This window comes from Rhinolophus sinicus, chromosome 7 (genome assembly GCF_057876585.1).
Source record: "Rhinolophus sinicus isolate RSI-liver-muscle chromosome 7, RSI-T2T, whole genome shotgun sequence".
In the NCBI taxonomy this organism is placed as follows: domain Eukaryota; kingdom Metazoa; phylum Chordata; class Mammalia; order Chiroptera; family Rhinolophidae; genus Rhinolophus; species Rhinolophus sinicus.
In genome coordinates this window covers 28,721,669-28,742,671 of record NC_142507.1, presented here as the reverse complement: position 1 = coordinate 28,742,671, position 21,003 = coordinate 28,721,669, and the positions used below count along the sequence as shown (strand labels likewise).

The 21,003-nt window shown below is 38.5% G+C and overlaps 1 protein-coding gene, 1 non-coding gene and 1 pseudogene across 8 annotated transcripts in view; 2 read left to right on the top strand and 1 right to left on the bottom strand.

Moving 5' to 3' along the window:
- Nucleotides 1-21,003, top strand: part of SPIDR (scaffold protein involved in DNA repair) — a 566,075-nt gene that overhangs the window by 468,400 nt on the left and 76,672 nt on the right. The window lies entirely within an intron of this gene.
- LOC141568706 (U6 spliceosomal RNA) lies at nt 3,744-3,847 on the top strand. Its single transcript, XR_012491931.1, has one exon. It is a non-coding gene; the product is annotated as a U6 spliceosomal RNA (small nuclear RNA).
- On the bottom strand, nt 9,663-12,205 carry LOC109437507 (BTB/POZ domain-containing protein KCTD1 pseudogene; annotated as a pseudogene).

Below are 21,003 nucleotides of genomic sequence, written 5' to 3'. Positions count from 1 at the left end.
GAACAAGGCCGGAGGTATTGCACTCCCTGACTTCAAATTATACTACAAGGTAACTAATAAAAACATTGTGGTATTGGCAGAAAAACAGACACAAAGACCAATGGAACAGAATTGAGAACCCAGAAATCCACATATAAGCAGATAATTTTCAACAAAGGAGCCAAAAACATACAATGGAGAAAAGAAAACCTCTTCAATATATGGTACTGGGAAAATTAGAAAGCTACCTGCCAAAGAATGAAACTAGCCTGCTATCTGTCACCATAAATCAAAAATAACTCAAAGTGAATCAAAGACCTAAACATAAGACCTGAAAAAATACATTGCATAGAAGAAAACATAGACACTAAACTCATGTGGACCTTAGTTTCTGAGGGGATTTTATGAATTTGATCTCAAAGGCAAGGGAAGTAAAAGCAAAAATAGATGAATGGGACTATATCAAAGTAAAAAGCTTCCGCTGAGCAAAAGAAGCCATCAACAAAACAAAGAACGATCCAACCAAATGGGAGAAGATATTGGTAAACACCGCCTCCAATAACGGGCTAATCTCCAAAATATATAAAGAATTCATACGCATACAACTCAACAACAAAGAAACAAATAATCCAATTAAAAATGGGCAGATGACCTGAACTTCTCCCAAGAAGACATACAAACGGCCAATACATATATGAAAAAATGCTCAACGTCACTAGCTATTAGGGAAATGCAAATCAAAACCACAATAAGATATCACCTCACACCTGTTAAAATGGCTATTATCAACAAGGCAAGTAATAACAAGTGTTGGAGAGATTATGGAGAAAAAGGAACCCTCATGCACTTCTGATGGAAATGTAAATTGGTACAGCCACTATGGAAAACCGTACAGAGGTTACTCAAAAAAACTTTAGAATTACCATACAACCCAGCAGTCCTTCTTCTAGGTATCCACCCAAAAATCTGAAAACACTTATATGTAAAGATATATGTACCCCTGTGTTCATTGCAGTATTAGTCACGGTGGCCAAGACATGGAAACCACTGAAATGTTCTTTGATGGATGATTAGATTAGAAAGATGTGGTACATATATACAATGGGATATTAGTCATAAAAGATGAAATATTGGGGGCCGGCACAGTGGCTCAGGCGGTTGGAGCTCCCTGCGCCTAACACCGAAGGCTGCTGGTTCGATTCCCACATGGGCCAGTGGGCTCTCAACCACAAGGTTGCCAGTTTGACTCCTTGACTCCCACAAGGGATGGTGGGCTCTGCCTCTACAACTAAGATTGAACAGGGCACCTTGAACTGAGCTGCCGCTGAGCTCCTGGATGGCTCAATTGGTTGGAGCATGGGCTCTCAACCACAAGGTTGCTGGTTCGACTCATGCAAGAGATGGGGGGCTCTGCCCCCTGCAACTAACAATGGCAACTGGACCTGGAGCTGAACTACACCCTTCACAACTACGATTGAAAGGACAACAACTTGCCTTGGAAAAAATCCTGAAAGTGTACACACTGTTCCCCAATAAAGTCCTGTTCCCTTTCCCCCAGTAAAATCTTAAAAAAATAAAAATTTAAAAGATGAAATATTGCTATTTGTGACAACATGGATGGAACTTGAGATTATCATGCTAAGTGAGTAGAAAAAGTCAAGAACCATATGATTTCACTCATGTGGGATATAAAACTGAAAGCAATAAACAAGACAGTCAAAAACTCATAGACACAGACAACAGTTTAGTGGTTACCAGAGCATAATGGGGGAAGGGAGATAGGGAAGAGGGTAAAGGGGATCAAATATATGGTGATGGATTTAATAAAAAACTTAAAATAAGAAAGTTATTGAGTTGGAAAGTTCTTCTGGATAAGTAGCCTCATTATTGACTAGTTACAATTTATATGTAACTATATTTTAAATAGTTTAATGTAGTAGAACAAATTATTGCCTCTCTATAAAGATTAGATTTAGATATTCCAGATTTTACGGTCATCATGCAGTTTGCTATGAATTCATTCCTTGTTGCCTTCTTTGTGCTTCCCCTGCATATTAGAATGCTCCATACACTGAGATGCTCTTTCCAGTTTCACTATGCAAAATTGATCACTCTTCTTCTACATTCTTATCACTTGTTACAGTAATATGATGGTATGGGACAAAAATATCAAAATCAAGGGCCTTGGGTTTAAGACCTGATTTTGCTACCTCTTTCCTATCTTGGCTAGTTTTTATAACACTCTGAGCCTCACTTTCCTCATCTATCAAATGGAGGTAATAATGCCTACGTTCCTCAGTTGAAGGATTAAATAGATAATATATGAGAATATTCTAATTGGCCATAATACATTATATTGGTTTTAGGTGTTAATGTTGCCCTGCTATCTTTTATTTGATTCTCAATTTGTATTATTTTTATTTGATCCACTCCTCTTATATGTCCTACAAATTATAAGCCCCAATAAGCCTCAGATGAATGCATTAGCGAGTGAGTATGTGAATGAATATTTCTGTGAGTGAGCACTGTCTGTATGCAAGTAGGTACTATGTGAGTTTGCTGTATATGTGTTCCCCACAGAAACTCATGCAGTCCCTCATGCATGGTAGGAGTATTTATTGAGAGCCTCCCATAGCTCAGATAGAAAATATGGGAGCAATTTCAACCCTCATGTTTTCAGAGTGGAATTCATAGTTAGTTTGCATGTGAATACTATTGCTTAAGGTTTCCTTATAATGGAGAAGATTGTAAGGATAGGGTAAGATTCTAAATTTCATTATATTGAACATCAATAATATATTTGTTTCCTTTTTTAGAAAAATCAATCTCTCTATATTTCAAACTCTCAGAGATAACTCTAAAAGTAAGTGGTTTTCAGCAATTGTTAAAGATGCACAAAAAATTATGCACTTAACATTATATCACAATTTTTCTTTGAAAGTTCATGTATAATGACAAGTTGAAATGTCCTTTTGCAAAGCCTATTTTTCTAATAGATTTTTAAGGGTTTGATTCTTTCCCATTGTTTGCCAATTTTTAGCACAATGTTTGAAACCCTACCAACTTTCAAAAGTACCAATAAGCTTTCCCATCTTTTCTCCACAATTGTCCTCCATTTATTTAGTGGGATCTCTTTCAAGTTGTATCCTATATTGTTCTTTTTTCCTTTAAGCAACTTTTCAAAGGTATTATATATACATACACAATACAGTTTACATACATAAAATAAATGTACCATTTAAGCATAGATTTTAGTGGGTTTTGACAAATGTTTCTACCATATAGTACCCACCACAATGAAGACATAGACTATTTCCGTTACTACAAAAAGTTCCCTTATATCCTCTGCTGTAAATCCCTCCTAGCCCCAGTCCTAGGCAACTACAGATCTGCTTGCTGTCACTATGTATTCATTTAGCTTTTTCTGTAATTTGATATAAATGTAAACTGCTTTTGATGGGTTTTGTTCCCACTCAGCAAAATTTTTTTCAAAATATATTCCTGTTGTTGCATTGTCAGTGCTTTGTTCCTTTTTGTTGCTGAGTCCATTGTAAGGGTATACCACAGTTTATCCATTCAAATATTTTTTAATATTCATCCTGCTTCCACTTTGGGACTAATTATTTATAAACTTGCTATGAATATCTGTCTGTTAATATTTGTGTGTACATATGATTTTATTTATTTTGAGAAAATACAGAGGGAAACAACTAGCTATGTGGTAAGTGTATGTTTAACTTTATAAGAAACTGCCAAAGTGCTGCTTGCTTCTGCAACATATATACTAAAATTAGAACAATACAAAGAAGATTAGCATGGCCCCTGCACAAGGATGACAGGTAACTTTCATGGAGCATTCCATATTTTTAAACAGACTCGTAAAAACAGAGACCAAAGGCATGGTTACCAGAAGGGAGAAGGTGGGGGAGGGGTGAAAAGCAGAAAGGAGGCATATAGTCAATAATATCATGATAAGTTTACATTGTGACAGATGAGTATTAGAATTAGTGGGGTGATCACATTGTAAGGCATAAAAATGTCAAATCACTATATTGTATACCTGAAACTAATATAACCAACATAAGATTATATGCCAACTGTATTTAAATTTAAAAATAAATTTAAAGAAACTTCCGAAGTGTATTCTAAAGTGGCTATAACATATATTCTCACCTAAAATGCATGATAGTTCCATATCCTCAACAAACTTGATACTGTACTCATAAAACTTGATACTGTACTCATAAATCTGTTTCATTTTAGACTTTCCAGTGAGTGTGTAGTGGTATCTCATTGTAGTTTCAACTTGTGTTTTCCTGATGCCTAATAGTATTATGCATCATTTTGTGTGTTTATTGGGTATATGTGCGTCTTCTTTGATGAAGTATTTACTCAAATTTTTGGACATTTCATTTATATTGAAGTGATATGATACTATCCTTTTTTTTTTTTTTGATACTATCCTTTTTAATGTCAACAATTCAGTGCATTTAGTACATTCACAGTGTTATGCAACCACCACTACCATCTAGTTCCAAAACATTTTAGTCACTCCAAATACCCATAAAAAAGTTATAGGCATACCTCTGACATATTGCCAGTTTGGTTCCAGACCACTACAGCAAAGCAAATATTGCAATAGCAAATATCACAATAAAGTGAATCACTCGAATTTTTTGGTTTCCCAGTATATAGAAAAGTTATGTTTATACTATTCTGTAGTCTACTAAGTGTGCAATAGCATTATATCTAAAAGTGTACAACCTTAATTTGAAAATACTTTATTGCTAAAAATATGCTAACCATCATCTGATCCTTTAGCTAAAATCATAACCTTTTTGCTGGTGGAGGTTCTTGCCTCGATGTTCATGCCTGCTGACTGATCCGGGTGGTGTTTGCTGAATGTTGGGGTGCCTGTGGCAACTTCTTAAAATAAGACAACAGTAAAGTTTGCCATATCAATTGACTCTTTTACGGACGACTTCTCTGTAGCATGTGTTGCTGTTTGATAGTATTTCACCCGCAGAAGAAGTTCTTCCAAAATTGGAATAAAATCTTTGAAACCTTGCTGCTGCTTTATCAACTAAGTTTATGTAATATTCTAAGTCCTTTTTTGTCATTTCGACAATCTTCTCATCTTCACAAGGAGTAGATTCCATCTCATGAAACCACTTTCTTTACTCATCCGTAAGAAGTACCTCCTCATCCGTTAAAGTTTTATCATGAGATTTGAGCAATTCAGTCACATCTTTAGGCTCCACTTCTAATTCTAGTTCTTTTGCTTTTTGCACTACATCTGCAGTTACTTCCTCCACTGAAGTCTTGAGCCTCTCAAAGTCATCCCATGAGGGATGGAATCAACTTCTTCCAAACTCCTCTTAACGTTGATATTTTTACCTCTTCCCATGAATCATAAGTGTAATTCATGTCGTTAATGGCATCTGGAATGGTGAGTCCTTTCCACAAGGTTTTCAATTTTGTTTGCCCAGATCCAACAGAGGAATCACTTTCTATGGCAGCTAAAGACTTATGAAGTGTATTTCTTCAATAATAAGTATTGAAAGTCAAAATTACTCCTTGAAACATTGGCTGCAGAATAGACATTGTGTTAGCAGGTGTGAAAACAACGTTAATCTCATGGCACAGCTCCATCAGAGCTCTTGGTGACCAAGTGCCCTGTCAATGAGTAGTAATATTTTGAAAGGAATTTTTTTTTCTGAGTAGTATATTTCAACAGTGGGCTTAAAACATTTATTAAACCATGTTGTAAACAGATGTGCTGTCATCCAGGCTTTCTTGTTCCATTTATGAGCACAGCAAGATTTAGCATAATTCTTAAAGGCCCTCTTTATGGTAAATGAGCATTGGCTTCAACTTCAAGTCACCAGCTGCATTAGCCCCGTATAAGAGAGTCAACCTGTCCTTTGAAGCTTTGAAGCCAAGCACTGACTTCTTTCTGTAGCTATAAAAGTCCTAGATGGTATCTGCTTCCAATGTAAGGCTGTTCTGTCTACATTGAAAATCTCCCAAGAAGATAAAAACAGATATATGAAAAGATGCTCAACTTCACTAGTTATTAGGGAAATGCAAATTAAAACCACAATGAGATACCACCTCACACCTGTTAGATTGGCTATAATCAACAAGGCAAGAAATAACCGGTTTTAGAGAGGTTGTGGAGAAAAAGGAACCCTCATACACTGCTGGTGTGGATGTAAACTGGTACAGCCACTATGGAAAACATTATGTAGGTTCCTCAAAACATGAAGAATAAAGTTACCATTAGACCCAGGAATCCCCTTTCTGTGAATCTGCCTGAAAAGTTTGAAAACATTGGTTCGTAAAGGTTTATTCACTATTCACTGTGGCCAAGACATGGAAACAGCTGAAATGTTCTCAATAGATGATTGGATAAAGAAGATGTACATATATACAACAGAATACTACTCAGCAATAAGAAAAGATTACTGCTATTTGCAACAACATGAATGGATCTTAAGAATATCATTATAAGCGAAATAAGTCAGATGGAAAAAGTCAAGAATCACATGATTTCACTCATGTGGGATATAAAACTGAAAATAATGAACACACAAGATAAATAAACAGAAACTCAGATGCAGGCAACAGTACGGTGATTACCAGAGGGAAAGCGGGGAGGTAGAAGAGGATAAATGGAGTCAAATGTATGGTGACAGGAGACTAGACTTTGGGTGGTGAACACACAATGCAATATCCAGATGATGTATTATAGAATGGTACATTTGAAAAGTATATAGTTTTATTAACCAATGTCACCCCAATAAATTTAATAAACTTATTTCTTTAAAAAAATCTGTTGTTTAATGTAGCCACCTTCATTAATTATCTTAACTAGATCTGAATAACTTGCTGTAGTTTCTACATCAACAGTTGCTGCTTCACCTTGCACTTTTAAAATGTTATGGAAACAGCTTCTTTCCTTAATCCTCATGAACCAGTCTCTGCTAGCTTCAAACTTTTTTTAATTAAATTTATTGGGGTGACAATGGTTAGTAAAATTACATAGGTTTCAAGTGTACAATTCTGTAATACATATCTATATATCACGTTGTGTGCTCACCACCCAGAGTCAATTCCCCTTTTATCATCATATGTTTGACCCCCTTTACTCTCTTCTACCATCCTCTCCCTTTCCTTCTGGTAACCACTAAACTGTTGTCTGTGGCTACAAGAGTTTTTATTTCTTTATTTGTTTGTCTTGTCCCTTTGTTGCTCACTTAACATAATAATCTCAAGATCCATCCATGTTGTCACAAATGGCGGTATTTCATCTTTTCTTATGGCAGAGTAGTATTCCATTGTGTGTACTCATATGAACCACATCTTCTTTATCCAGTCATCTATGGAAGGACACTTTGGTTCAAACTTTTCTTCTGCAGTTTCCTCACCTCTCTCAGCCTTCACAAAATTGAGGAGAGTTAGGACCTTGCTCTGGATTAGGCTTTGTCCTAAGGGAATACTGTGGCTGGTTTAATCTATCCAGACCACTAAAACTTTCTCCATTATCAGCACTGAGGCTGTTTTGCTTCCTTATCGTTCATTTGTTCACAGGAGTAGCACTTTTTTATTGTATTTATTGGGGTGACATTGGTTAATAATATATACGTTTCAAGTGTACAATTCTGTAATACATCATCTGTATATTGCATTGTGTGCTCACCACCCAAAGTCTAGTCTTCTGTCACCATATATTTGACCCCCTTTACCCTCTTTATCTCCCTCCACCCCATTCCCCGCTGATAACCACCATTCTGTTTGTGTCTATGAGTTTGTTTGTTTGTTGCTTTCTGTTTTGTTTTTTTTAAAACAAGAGTTTATTATATTAAATACATTGTAAACTTTGAAAAAAATTGTAGGAAAGCAGCAGACTCAAACTGCAGCAACCCTAACAGATAATAATTCTGACCCCTTTGCAAAACCAATCAGTTCAAAAAGAAAGTAATGTTCACATCTATGAGGCAGACAAAAAAGTGTGACTTCTGTACAAACTATATTTAAAATTTCATGGTTAACGTCCTTGGAATGCAGTGTGCTCATAAGAGTTTTTCTGAAGTCCTGCCCAGTGCAGCCTAAAGAGAGACATGAAACCTCCATATGCAAAGAAAGTCGTTTCAAGGTGGGTTGTTTGTTTGTGTTTTGTTTTGTTTTGTTTTGTTTTTTTAATTTATTGGGGTGACAATTGTTAGTAAAATTACATAGATTTCAGGTGTACAATTCTGTATTACGTCATCTATAAATCCCATTGTGTGTTCACCACCCAGAGTCAGTTCTCCTTCCATCACCATATATCTGATCCCCCTTACCCTCATCTCCCACCCCCCACCCCCCTTACCCTCTGGTAACCACTAAACTATTGTCTGTGTCTATGAGTTTCTGTTTCTCATTTGTTTGTCTTGTTCTTTTGTTGTTTTGGGTTTATATACCACATATCAGTGAAATCACATGGTTCTCTGCTTTTTCTGTCTGACTTACTTCGCTCAGCATTACACTCTCAAGATCCATCCATGTTGTCACAAATGTTCCTATATCATCTTTTCTTACTGCCGAATAGTATTCCATTGTGTATATATACCACAACTTCTTTATTCATTCATCTATCGAAGGACATTTTGGTTGTTTCCATGTCTTGGCCACCGTAAACAAAGCTGCAATGAATATTGGAGCACACGTGTCTTTATGTATAAATGTTTTCAGATTTTTTGGGTAGATACCCAGGAGAGGGATTGCTGGGTCACATGGTAATTCTATTCGTAATTTTTTGAGGAACCTCCACTCTGCCTTCCATAGCAGCTACACCAGTCTGCATTCCCACCAACAGTGTATGAGGGTTCCTTTTTCTCCACAGCCTCTCCAACACTTGTCACTATTTGTCTTGTTGATGATAGCCATTCTGACTGGGGTGAGGTGATATCTCATTGTGGGCAGAGGACCTGAAGAGACATTTCTCCAAAGAGGACATACAAATGGCAAATAGACATATGAAAAAATGTTCAACATCACTAATCATCAGAGAAATGCAAATAAAAACCACAATGTTTGTTTTTTTTTAAAAGAAAAATAAACAACGGATGGCTGTTGGCAATGGAGACTGTAAGGAGCTGTATCCTCCCTGCTCATGGCTTGTTTGCTGGTCAAAGCCCTTGGGAGGTCCAGGACACTTCACAGCCATGACAGCACCAACTGTAGCTACCACATTTTTTTTTATTTTTTTTTGCATTTCCTACCTTTTGATACAGATGTGTGTGTCTGTGTGTGTGTGTGTGTGTGTGTGTGTGTGTGTGTGTGTGTGTGTGTTTTACAACTCGAAGATATCACTATCCCATTTGTTCCCATATTAATACAAGAGGTGTGGTCTCTATTGGATAAATGTATCTTTTATTCAATTTTAGGTGCAGGACTTGACTGCACATAAATGTCCCATTTTTGTTTGTGTTATTTGTTGTATACGTGTTTTTATTTTTGCATGACAAATATGTCTGTGGAGTCCGAGGCTCTTGTTTTATCCGGATGATGGAGGGTCCAGTCCCATGGCATCCACCTCAGTTCCCGCTGCAGGACATATTTGCTGAACTGAGATGAGTCCATTTCTCCCCTACAAGATCCATGATTTTAAATCCTCTTTGTTGCAACCCCTTGAGGACCTAGACTGAGTTGAAGTGACAGCAACCATTCAGTGGAAACCTAATTACGTTCATCAAGTCGTGATTCCAGCCTGCGCTGAGAGTTACACATCACATCCCCAATCTCCGGAAACAATTCTGTCAAGTATTTGTCATCTCTGAAAGTGATCCTTTCTCCAAGATCTGGGGCCATGCACACCACTAGGCACTAACAGGGCCTTGGAAAGCAAACAGTTTCTCTATCGGGCTTCCATCTTGCCATTTCCAACAACGTGGGCTGAAGCTGCAAATATTTTGCATCTTCATAGAGCAAAGGGTTGTCCTTAAAATCATTGGGAATGAGGAGTTTTGATGTTCTGTAGAAAATTCATGATATATCTGACATCTGTCCATCTCTGTCAGTGAAATAGTGCTGTTGGAGACTGTCCAAAACAATGTACCATCAAAAAGTCTTCCAATTCTTGATTCAGGGTGTTGCGTGAGGGTGACCCGGCTGCTGGTCATGTAGCATGTGGCTTCCCACATCAGTGTGGACTGGCACACTAGATTTTGTGTGTTCTGCTGGGGGAGAAATGCCTTGGTTGCTCTGTGGAGATGCAGATCTAGTGGTCAGAGGCCGTGGTATGTTGGGCTGACTGTCTCTCTGGCAGAGTGGTGCGTGGACCCTTGTGAGAGAAAAGGAGGGCCAATGGGAGGATTGGGCAGTCTCACTTCTCTATGTAATGGAAGAGGAGCAATGTTCCTTCCACGCTGCCCCTTCCTTGCCCCTGCTCCAGTGGGGGCAGGGAAGGCCGCTGCCTATGGGGGCTGCCGGTGCTACTTCAAGAAGCCCATGTCTGGGGCTGCTGTTGCTTTCTGTTTTATATTCCACATGTGAGTGAAGTCATATGGTTTTTGTGCTTTTCTGTCTGACTTATTTTGCGTAGCATTATACTCTCAAGATCCACCCATGTTATTGCAAATGACAATGTTTCATACTTTCTTTTGGCTGAGTAATATTCCATTGTGCATTGTACCACATCTGTATGCAATCATCTAGCGAAGGACGCTTAAGTTGTTTCCTTATCTTGGCCACCATGAATAATGCTGCAGTGAACATAGGGGTATATATATCTTTACAATTAAATGTTTTTTAAATTTTTCCTGGTAGATACCCAGAAGAGGGATTGTTCCTTTGCATTCACAACTTGGGTAACTGTTTGGTGCAAGAGGCCTAGCTTTCAGCCTGTTTTGGCTTTTGACATGCTTTTCTCACTAAGGTTAATTATTTATAGCTTTTGATTTAAAGTGAGAGATATGCCATTCTTCCTTCCCTTGAATACTTACAGGCCACTGTAGGGTTATTAATTGTCCTGATTTCAATATTCTTGTGTGTCAGGGAATAGGAAGGCCTGAGGAGAGGGAGAGAGATGTGGGAACAGCTGGTCAGTGGAGTAGTCAGAACATACACATTTATGGTTTAAATTTTCTGTCTTCTATGGGCACAGTGCGTAGCTCCCCAAAACAATTACAATAGTGACATCAAAGATCACTGATCACAGAACACCATAACAAATATACTAATAATGAAGAAGTTTGATATATTGAGAGAATTACCAAATTTCATGCAGAGACAAACAAAATGAGCAAGTGCTGTTGGAAATATAGTGCCAGTAGACTGGCTCATGACAGGGTTGCCACAAACCTTCAATTTATAAAAAATGGAATATCTGCATAGCAAAGTGAAGTGCAGTAAAACTAGCTAGGCCTGTATGACCTATTTCTCCCTCCACCAAACACCTGGCAACCACCATTCTGTGTTCTGTCTCCGGATTTATTCTGTATGTTTCATAGAAGTGGAATCATGCAGTATGTGACGTTTTGTGTCTTTAACACATTTTTTTTAAGTTGTCACATAGTTGCTGGATTTGTTTTTTTTTTGTTTTTTATTAGTTTCAGGTATACAAAACAATGTAATTTACACGCCTCACAAAGTGATAACCCCTTCGCCCAATCTGCTACCCTTCTGACATTGCATATAGCTATTAAAATTCCATGGACTCTATTCCCTATTTTGTGCTCCACATCCCGTGACTATATATATATATTAAATTATAGTTGACATTCAATATTATTCAGTTTCAGCTTCAGGGGTACACTGTAGTGCTCAGGCATATACACAGTCCCTGAAGTGGTCTCCCTAATAAGACAAGTGCCCATCTGACACCCTACAAACTGTCTTTCATATCCCCATGGCAATATTGTGGCTACTAATATGTACTTTCTAATCCCTTTACCTTCTTTTCCATCCCCACCGCCCTCCCATCTAGCAACCATCTATTTTTCCTCTATATCCAGAGACAGTTTCTGTTTAGTTTGCTCATTTCTTCTGTTCTTTAGATTCCACATATAAGTGAGATCATATGGTATTTGTCTTTCTCTGTCTGACTTATTTCACTTAGCATAATGTTCTCTCGGTCCATCCTTATTCCTGCAAATGATAAGATTTCATTCTTCTTTATGGCCGAGTAATACTCCATTGTATAAATGTACCACAGTTACTTACAGTATCCATCAATGGGCATTTCGGTTGTTTCCATGTCTTGGCTATTGTGAATAGTGCTGCAATAAACATAGGGTGCATATAGCTTTTCAAATTAGCATTTTGGATTTCTCTGGATAGATGCCTAAGAGTGGAATTGCTGGGTCATAAGGTAGTTCCATTTTCAATTTTTTGAGATACCTCCATACTAATTTCCTTAGTGGCTGCACCAATCTGCAATCCCACCAACAGTGCACAAGGGTTCCCTTTTTCCACATCCTCACCAGCACTTGTTGTTTGTTGATTTATTGATGATAGCCATTCTGACCGGAATGAGGTGGTATCTCATTGTGGTTTTTATTTGCATTTCTCTAATGATTAGTGAGGTAGAGCATTTTTTCATATATCTGTTGGCCCGCTACACATGTCCTTTTTAGAGAAATGTCCCTTCATGTCCTCTGCCTATTTTTTAATTGAGTTGTTTTGTTTTTTGGTATTGAGTTGAATGAGTTTGTTATAGGTTTTGGATATTAACCCCTTATCAGATGTATCATTGGCAAATATCTTCGCCCATGCAGTAAGATGCCTTTTTGTTTTATTGATTTCCTGTGCTGTTAAAAAGTTTTTTAGTTTGATGTAATCCCATATGTTTATTTTTTTCTGTTACTTCCCTCACTTGAGGGGATATATCAGTAAAAAATATTACTAATGGTAATGTCTGCAAATTTATTTCCTTTCTTTTCTTCTAGGAGTTTTGTGGTTTCAGATCTTACATTTAAATCTTTAGTCCATTTTGAATTTATTCTTGTATATGGCACAAGGAGGTGGTCCAGCTTCATTTTTTTGCATGTATTTGTCCAGTTTTCCAAGCACCATTTATTAGATAGACTGTCCTTACCCCAATATAAATTCTTGCTTCTGTTGTCATAGATTAAATGACCATATAGGTATGGATTTATTTCTGGGCTCTTTAGACTGTTCCGTGGATCTAAGTGTTTGTTTTTATTTCAGTACCTTGCTGTTTTGATTACTATAGTCTTGTAGTATGATTTGATGTCAGGTAGCATGATATCTCTCACTTTGTTCTTATTTGTCAAGATTGCTGTGGCCATCCGGGGTCTTTTATAGTTCCATATAAATTTTAGGTTATATGTTTTATTTCTGTGAAAAATGTCATTGGTAGTTTGATAGGAATTGCGTTGAATACGTGTATTGCCTTAGGTAGTATGGACATTTTAACTATATTAATTATTCCTATCCGTGAGCATGGTATGTGTTTCCATTCATTTGTATCTTCTTTAATTTCTTTCTTCAGTGTCTTATAATTTTCTGAGTACAGGTTTTTTACTTCCTTGGTTAAATTTATTCCTAAGTATTTTATTGTTTTTTAAACAATTGTAAATGGGATTGATTTCTTAATTTCTCCTTCTGATAGTTTATTATTGGTGTATACAAATGCAACTGATTTCTGAATATTAATTGTGTATCCTGCTAATTTACTAAATTCATTTATCAGTTCTAGTAGTTTTTTAGTGGAGTCTTTGGGGTTCTCTATATATAGTATCATGTCATCTGCATATAATAACAATTTTACCTCCTCCTTTCCAATTTGGATGCCTTTTATTTCTTTTTTCTTGTCTGATTGCTGTGGCTAGAATTTCCAGAGCTTTCTTGTTGAATAAAAGTGGTGGAAGGGGAGGTGGCCAGTTAGCTCAGCTGGTTAGAGTATGGTGCTGATAACACCAAGGTTGCTGGTTCAATCCCCGCATGGGCCACTGTGAGCTGTGCCCTTCTTTGGAAAAAAAAAAAAGTGGTGAAAGTGGGCATCCTTGCCTTGTTCCTGATCATAATGGGAATGTGTTAGCTTTTCCCATTGAGTATGATGTTAACCGTGCGTTTATTATACATGGCCTTTATCATGTTGAGATATAATCCCTCTATTCCCACTTTGCTAAGAGTTTTTATCATGAATGACTGCTGAATTTTGTCAAATGCTATTTCTGTATCTATTGATAGGACCATATGATTTTTATTTTTCATTTTATTAATGTGCTGTATCACGTTATTGACTTGTGGATATTGAACCAAACTTGCAGACCAGGAATGAATCCCATTTGATCGTGGTGTCTGATCTTTTTAACGTATTGCTCAATTTGGTTTGCTAATATTTTGTTGCGGATTTTTGCATCTATGTTCATTAGGGATATCAGCCTATAGTTTTCTTTTTTTGTAACGTCTTTGTCTGGTTTTAGGATCAGGCCTCATAAAAAATGTTTGGGAGGCTTCCCTCCTTCTGGATTTTTTGGAATAATTTGAGGAGAATAGGTGATAATTCTTTTTTGAGTGTTTGGTAAAATCACCTGTAAAGCCACCTGGTCCAGGGCTTTTGTTTGTTGGGAGCTTGTTGATTACTGATTAAATTTCACTGGTAGTAATCAGTTTATTTAGATTTTCTGTTTCTTCTTTATTCACCCTGGGAAGTTTGTATATTTCTAGAAGGTTGTCTATTTCTTCCAGATTGTCTAATTTGTTGATGTATAGCTGGCTCATAGTATTTTCTTAACATTTTTTGTATTTCTGTGGTGTCTGTTGTCACTTCTCTTTGATTTCTAATTTTATTAATTTGGGTCATCTCTCTCTTTTTCTTAGTAAGTCTAGCTAAAGGTTTGTTGATTTTGTTTGTTTGTCTTTTCCAAAAACCAGCTCTTGGTTTCATTGATCTCTTGTTTGCTTGCTTGTTTGTTTGTTTGTTTGTTTGTTTGTTTTGGTCTCTATTTCATTTATATCTGCTCTGATCTTTATTATTTCCTTCCTTGTACTCCCTTTGGGCTTATTTTGCTGTTCTTTTTCCAGTTCCCTTAGATGTAAGCATAGACGGTTGATTTGAGATTTTTCTTGTTTAACCCATGTTTTGCTGGATTATTTGTCTTCTTATTATTGAATCCTAAGAGTTCTTTTTGTATTCTGGATACAAGTTCCTTTGTCAGATATTTGTTTAGCAAATATGTTCTACTCGCTTGTGGTTTGTCCATTTTTGTTTTGTTTTTACCCCTTTCTTCTGCCTCTGCCCCCTCGAAACTCCAGTTCAAGCCATTATTTCTCAGCCTAGTTGTGTAGGACGCAGCTCCCTGGTCCATGCTGGTGTTATGAGCCTTGCACTCTCGCCAGCTGAGGCAGTCGGTTGGCCGCTCACAGCAGTTCACGGCAGCTCTCACCAGCTGCCGGCCACTCACGCGGGCTGCCAGCCACTCATGCTGGCCGCCAGCCGCTCACAGCAGCACATGGTAGCCCACAGCAGCACACAGCAGCCCACGGCAGTTCACACCGACATCCGACTGCTCACAGCAGCCCAGCTCCAGGGAGAGCTGTTGTTCACAATCTTTGCTATAGAGCGTGCAGCTCACTGGCCCATGTGGAAATCGAACTGGCGACTTCAGTGTTAGGAGCATGGCACTCCAACCACCTGGGCCACCAGGCTGATGCCCCGTTTGTTTTCTTAATGGTGTCTTCTGAAGAGAAGTTTTAATTTTGATAATGTCAAGATAATCAATTTTTTAAAAATAGTTTGTGTTTTTTGTGTCTTAATTAAGAAATATCACTGTGGGGACAGAGTCCCAAAGAACAGTTTCCAGGCTCTCGGCCTCACATGGAAAGGTGCTGGCTAGGTTATCAGATGGCCATCAGCTCTAATCAGATGGCATCCTCTGTGGTGGGTGGCCATCAGCTGTTACTGGTTAGCCATTAGCCACTAATATAACTGCCATGACTATGCTGGAAAGGGGTTTGGTTGGTTGGCAGAGAAGCAGATGGTGGATTGCGCATCGTGTGGAGCCTGCTTCCTGTATCTCCAACCCTGCCACCACCGAGAATATAGTGGTATGACTCCCCTATCTATGGCTCTGTGGGTGTTCCTTTTTGGCCTCACCATGTCCTGCGTTCTTATGTGGGGAGCGGGACCCGAAACCCCGCATTACACATGGTGCAGCGAGAAGGCTATGGTGCTGGCCCAAATCCCCAAAGGGGTAATGGAGCAGTTTAAACATATGAAAGTTCAGTTTCACAAGCAGGGTATGGTGCCGGCCAGAACTCCCCGAAGGATGGTAGAATAGTTTGTGCATATGAACACTTAGTCTCAGGAAGCCTGTGAGGAGTGCACACCTGGGAACAGGAAACGCGATCTGCTTGGGAGAGGCGTGACCCCTCGGTGAACTGGTGGTCCTCTCAAGCCTCCGGATGGCCCGCTGCACTATTGGCCAAAGCAAGCGTCGTCTGCCTTTTGGTAGGCTGCTGCTGCCGTAGGCTTCTGGAGTTGTGGATGTCTTCCACCGGGGCCACTACCCACTTGGATACCTGGCTCGGTAAGCGGGATTCTGGCCAAGTGGGAATGGTGTCTGACTCTGGGCAGGACATGTGGCCCCCACACAGACTGTGGTGCCCAGTGGCTGCTGTTCTCATGAGCTGAACCCTTGTGGATGGGTGGGGGGACATGGATGACTCTGACCAGCATAGAAAAAGCTGTGCAGCTGCCGGAGAGCTGGAACCCCGTGGAGAGGTGGGAAAACGTGGCTGGTCCCCAACCAGCATAGGCCGGAGAAAGCGAAGGTTGTTGCAGCCATGCAGGCTGGGAAGTGCTTGCTGGGGTGGCCCAGATGCGGGACTTGTAGTCCCAGGAGGACTACAAGCTTGCTGAGTCCTTGGTGGAAGATGCAGGTGAGGTCGAGGTCGTCCCTCACCCCCAGTTTGGAAAGGCCTTGGAGCCCTCACCCAGTGGAGCGGGCACACATTTTGAGGCCATTGCACAACCCTGGCAAATGACTGTGGACTGTGGGGAGCTGAATAAGATGACGCCGCCTGTGCATGCTGCAGTGCCTTCCAGCCTGATTTGATGGACCGCTTCACTGTTTGCTTGGGACCTTACCACCATGTAGTGGAACCGGCTGGTATTTGCTTCCTGTGTCTCATCAGGCCACCAGCGAGACTGTGGTGCAGCGAGACTTGTTGGGGTACAGGCGGATGTTTACTTCCTGTGTCTCGACCTGCCGCCATCGAGAATATGTAAGCACCATGGCTGTGAGCCATTATTGTTCCAGCAGTGTACCCTGAGAAACCCTGGCTGTGCCCAGAAAGTCTGGCTATGCCCAGAAAGACTGGCGGTACCCTAAAAAACCTTGGCTGTGCCCAGATAGTAGGTGTACATGGAAGGTCACCCCCTGAGACATTACTTGAACTGGACTGAAACTTTTTCTTATGAGCTGGGTTTCTGACACAGGGCCCCTTGTGGATGACGCTTGTCACGTTGATTGTGAGGCGAGACTCTGGAGGGGTGAAGTGTGGGGACAGAGTCCCAGAGAGCAGTTTCCAAACTCTCGGCCTCACATGGAAAGGTGCTGGCTCGGTTATTAGATTGGCCATCAGCTGTAATCAGATGGCCATCCGCTGTGGCTGGGTGGCCATCAGCTGTTACTGGTTAGCTATTAGCCACTAATATAACTGCCATGACTATGCTGGAAAGGGGTTTGGTTGGTTGGCAGAGAAGCGGACGGCAGATTGTGCATCGTGTGGAGCCTGCTTCCTGTGTCTCCAACCCAGCCGCCAGCGAGAGTATAGTGGTATGGCTCCCCTATCTATTGCTCCTTTGGTGTTCCTTTTTGGCCTCGCCATATCTTGCGATCTTTTGCAGGGAGCGGGACCAGAGACCCCGCAATTACAATCACCTACCCAAAAGTTAACAAAGATTTTTCTCCTTTGTTTACTTCTAAAAGTTTTAGTGTTTATGTTTCGGTCTATGATACATTTTGACTTAATTTTTGTGTAAAATTTGAGAAAATAGTTAAGGTTTTGTTTTGTTTTTTTGTATATTGATATCCATTTTTTTCACTACCTCTGGTAGCAAATTAAACAGGCTAAAATAAGAAAAACAATTGGTTGGGCATCTGTCCTGGAAGTGATCTTGTCCTGTTTTTCACTGTACATTGTTTGTGGTCGCCCCTCTGTTACCCTTGCACACTGTGGTAAAAACAGGTCTTTTCTGAGGAATTTTCTCATCAAGAGGAAAGATATCTAGATACATCTGAGAACCTGATCACCCATGTGTTGTTCATGGCTAACAACGTCCTCCTGCTCTTTCAGAGATTCCAGGAAGCTTATTAGAGCCTTATATTTAAGTAGGAACATACAGTAGGATCACTGGGGCCTGAAGAAAACTTCTTAAATAAAGGTACAGATATTACAACCATGAAACAAATGAAGACACTATCAAGGGGCAGAAAAGCATCTTTCAAAGCTTAAAAGAGAAGTCTTAGAAGTTAAAAATATGAAAACTAGAAATTATTAAATACCTAATTAGAAGTATTGGAAAACAAAGCTGAGGAAACTCCCAGAAATAAATGGAAAAGAGGAAAGATAAGTTAAGAAAGTTAGAGGACTAGTCCAGGATGTCCAATAACAACAATGAAAGAAGAAGAAAAAATGAAGGGAAAGGAATATCAAACAAATGACTCAGAAGTATACATGATTCCACTGTGAAAGGGCCTACCCTTTCACTCACTTAGTGCATGGAAACAGATCAGTACCTATGTACATCACCATGCAATGTCAGTGTCCCGGGAATTACAACAAACCTCAGCTCCTGGAGAGAAGGGAGGGGGAAAAATGAGAATTGGACTGAGAATGGAAAAATTATTTCCAATCTAAAAATCCATAGCCAGCCAAACTGCCCATAAAGTTTGAGGGTAAGTTATTGACAATTTCATGAATTGTTTCAAAATTTTATTTTCCACTCACTCCTTTTTGGTAAGCTAGAAGACGTGAGCTACTAACTTGAAAAAGTCAATTAAGAAAGATACAGGATATGGGAAATAGGAGCTCCAACATAATAGAGCAGCAAAGGGACTACCCCAGGTTTTCTGATGAGATCTCACAATGACTACTATGCCACAGGTATATGCTAATCAGTTCAGACTTGAGCAGAGCAGAAGGCTCCAGGAGCCTCTTCAGGTAGAATACCTGTGAGGTTCTGCATCCTACAGAAAGATTTTAATAATTGACAGATTTGGAATAGAATTCATGGTAAGTAGGTAAATAATTTTAAGATGTATATAGGAAAGGAAAAATAATCATGTTTTATTAAAGGTCATAAATTTCCTATAGTATCATTGTTGTTAGTAAATTTTAATCTATGACATTTCTTCATCGAGTTCAATATACTGTCTTTTCCACTATCATTTCATATTTGACCTAAGAGTTGAAAAGAATGTAATTTGCAAATAGAGGAAGGTTCTTTTAAGTACATTTTTTTTTGCTTGATTTCTCATTTAATTATATTGTAGGCAAAGAAAGTACCCTATGCAATACTGGTTCTTTGAAATTCATTCAGACCTGCCTTATGGACAAGTATCTGGACACTTTTTATAAATGTCCCATGTGTGCTTGAGAATACACTTCATTTAGTTGTGGGCAGTTTTTCTAATTGCATATCCAACAAATTAAACTTTTTGGTGTATGCAACTTTTCTAAATCTTACTATTTTTTTCCTCTTGTCAACTTAATAATTGTCAGAGGTATGTTAAAATCTCCCACAGTGATGTTGGATTTGTTTATTTCTCTCTGAAGTTTTATCAGTTTATGCTTTATGTATTTTGAAGCTAACAGCATAAAGGTTTAGAATTGCATGTCTTTGTGGTAAATTAAGCTTTTTATTTGTCTTTGATGTTCTCTAGTTTCATTACAGTGTGAATATTAGGGTGATTTCTTTTTAGTTGCCCTGCTTGGTATTTGCTTTCGTATATCTATGGATTCATTTCTTATATCAATTAAGAGAAATTCTCAGTTACTAGATCTACAAATTACTGCTTCTACTTCTTCTATTTTATTCCTCTGGGATTCCTATTAGACATATGTTAGATTTTCTTATTTTGTCCTGTGTGTTTCTCTCTTCTCTCATGTTTTTTAATTTCAGCTCTCAGGATGCATTCGGTAATTTATTCAAATTTATAACCCAGTTTGCATATACACACTGTCCAGATACATATAACCATTTGTCACCCTTTTTAATAATTTTTTTGAATTTTTATTTTTTAATAGTTTCACGTGTACAAAACAATGTAATAGTTAGACATTTACACCCCTCACAAAGTAATATCTCCTTCCCCCAATCTACCCCTCTGACATCGTATATAGCTATTACAATTCCACTGACTCTTCCCTGTGCTGTACTCCACGTCCTGTGACTATATATATTAAATTATAGTTGACATTCATTATTATTCAGCTTCAGGTGTACACTATAGTGGTCAGGCATCTACACTGTCCATGAAGTGGTCTCCCTAATAAGACAAGTGTCCATCGGATACCCAGGGGGATACGAAAGACAGTTTGGGGAATATAATCAATAATGTTAATAATTTTTTTATTTCAATAAGTGTAGCTTTCCTTTTTGAAAGTTCTATTTCATTCTTTTTCATATCTGCCAAGTCATTTTGTATCGCTTTTTGTCTATATTTTTGTGATTTTTACCTTTTTAAAACAGTTATTCTATATTTCATATGTTTTAATTCTAATATCTCAAGTCCTCAGCAGGTCTATTGTTATTTTTTCTGACCCTTCCCACATAATGGTTTGTTTCTTTTGTACTTGGTGATTTTTATTTGAGTATATCTTATTAGATCTTACTCCATGGCAAATTAATGATCTAATTAAAGGTGCTTTTCTTCAAACAAGATTTACCTTCACTTTTATTTTTTTAATGTAATATATTGGAGTAACATTGGTTAATAACATTATATAAGTTTCAAGTGTATAATTCTATAACACATCATCTGTATATTGCACTGTATACTCACC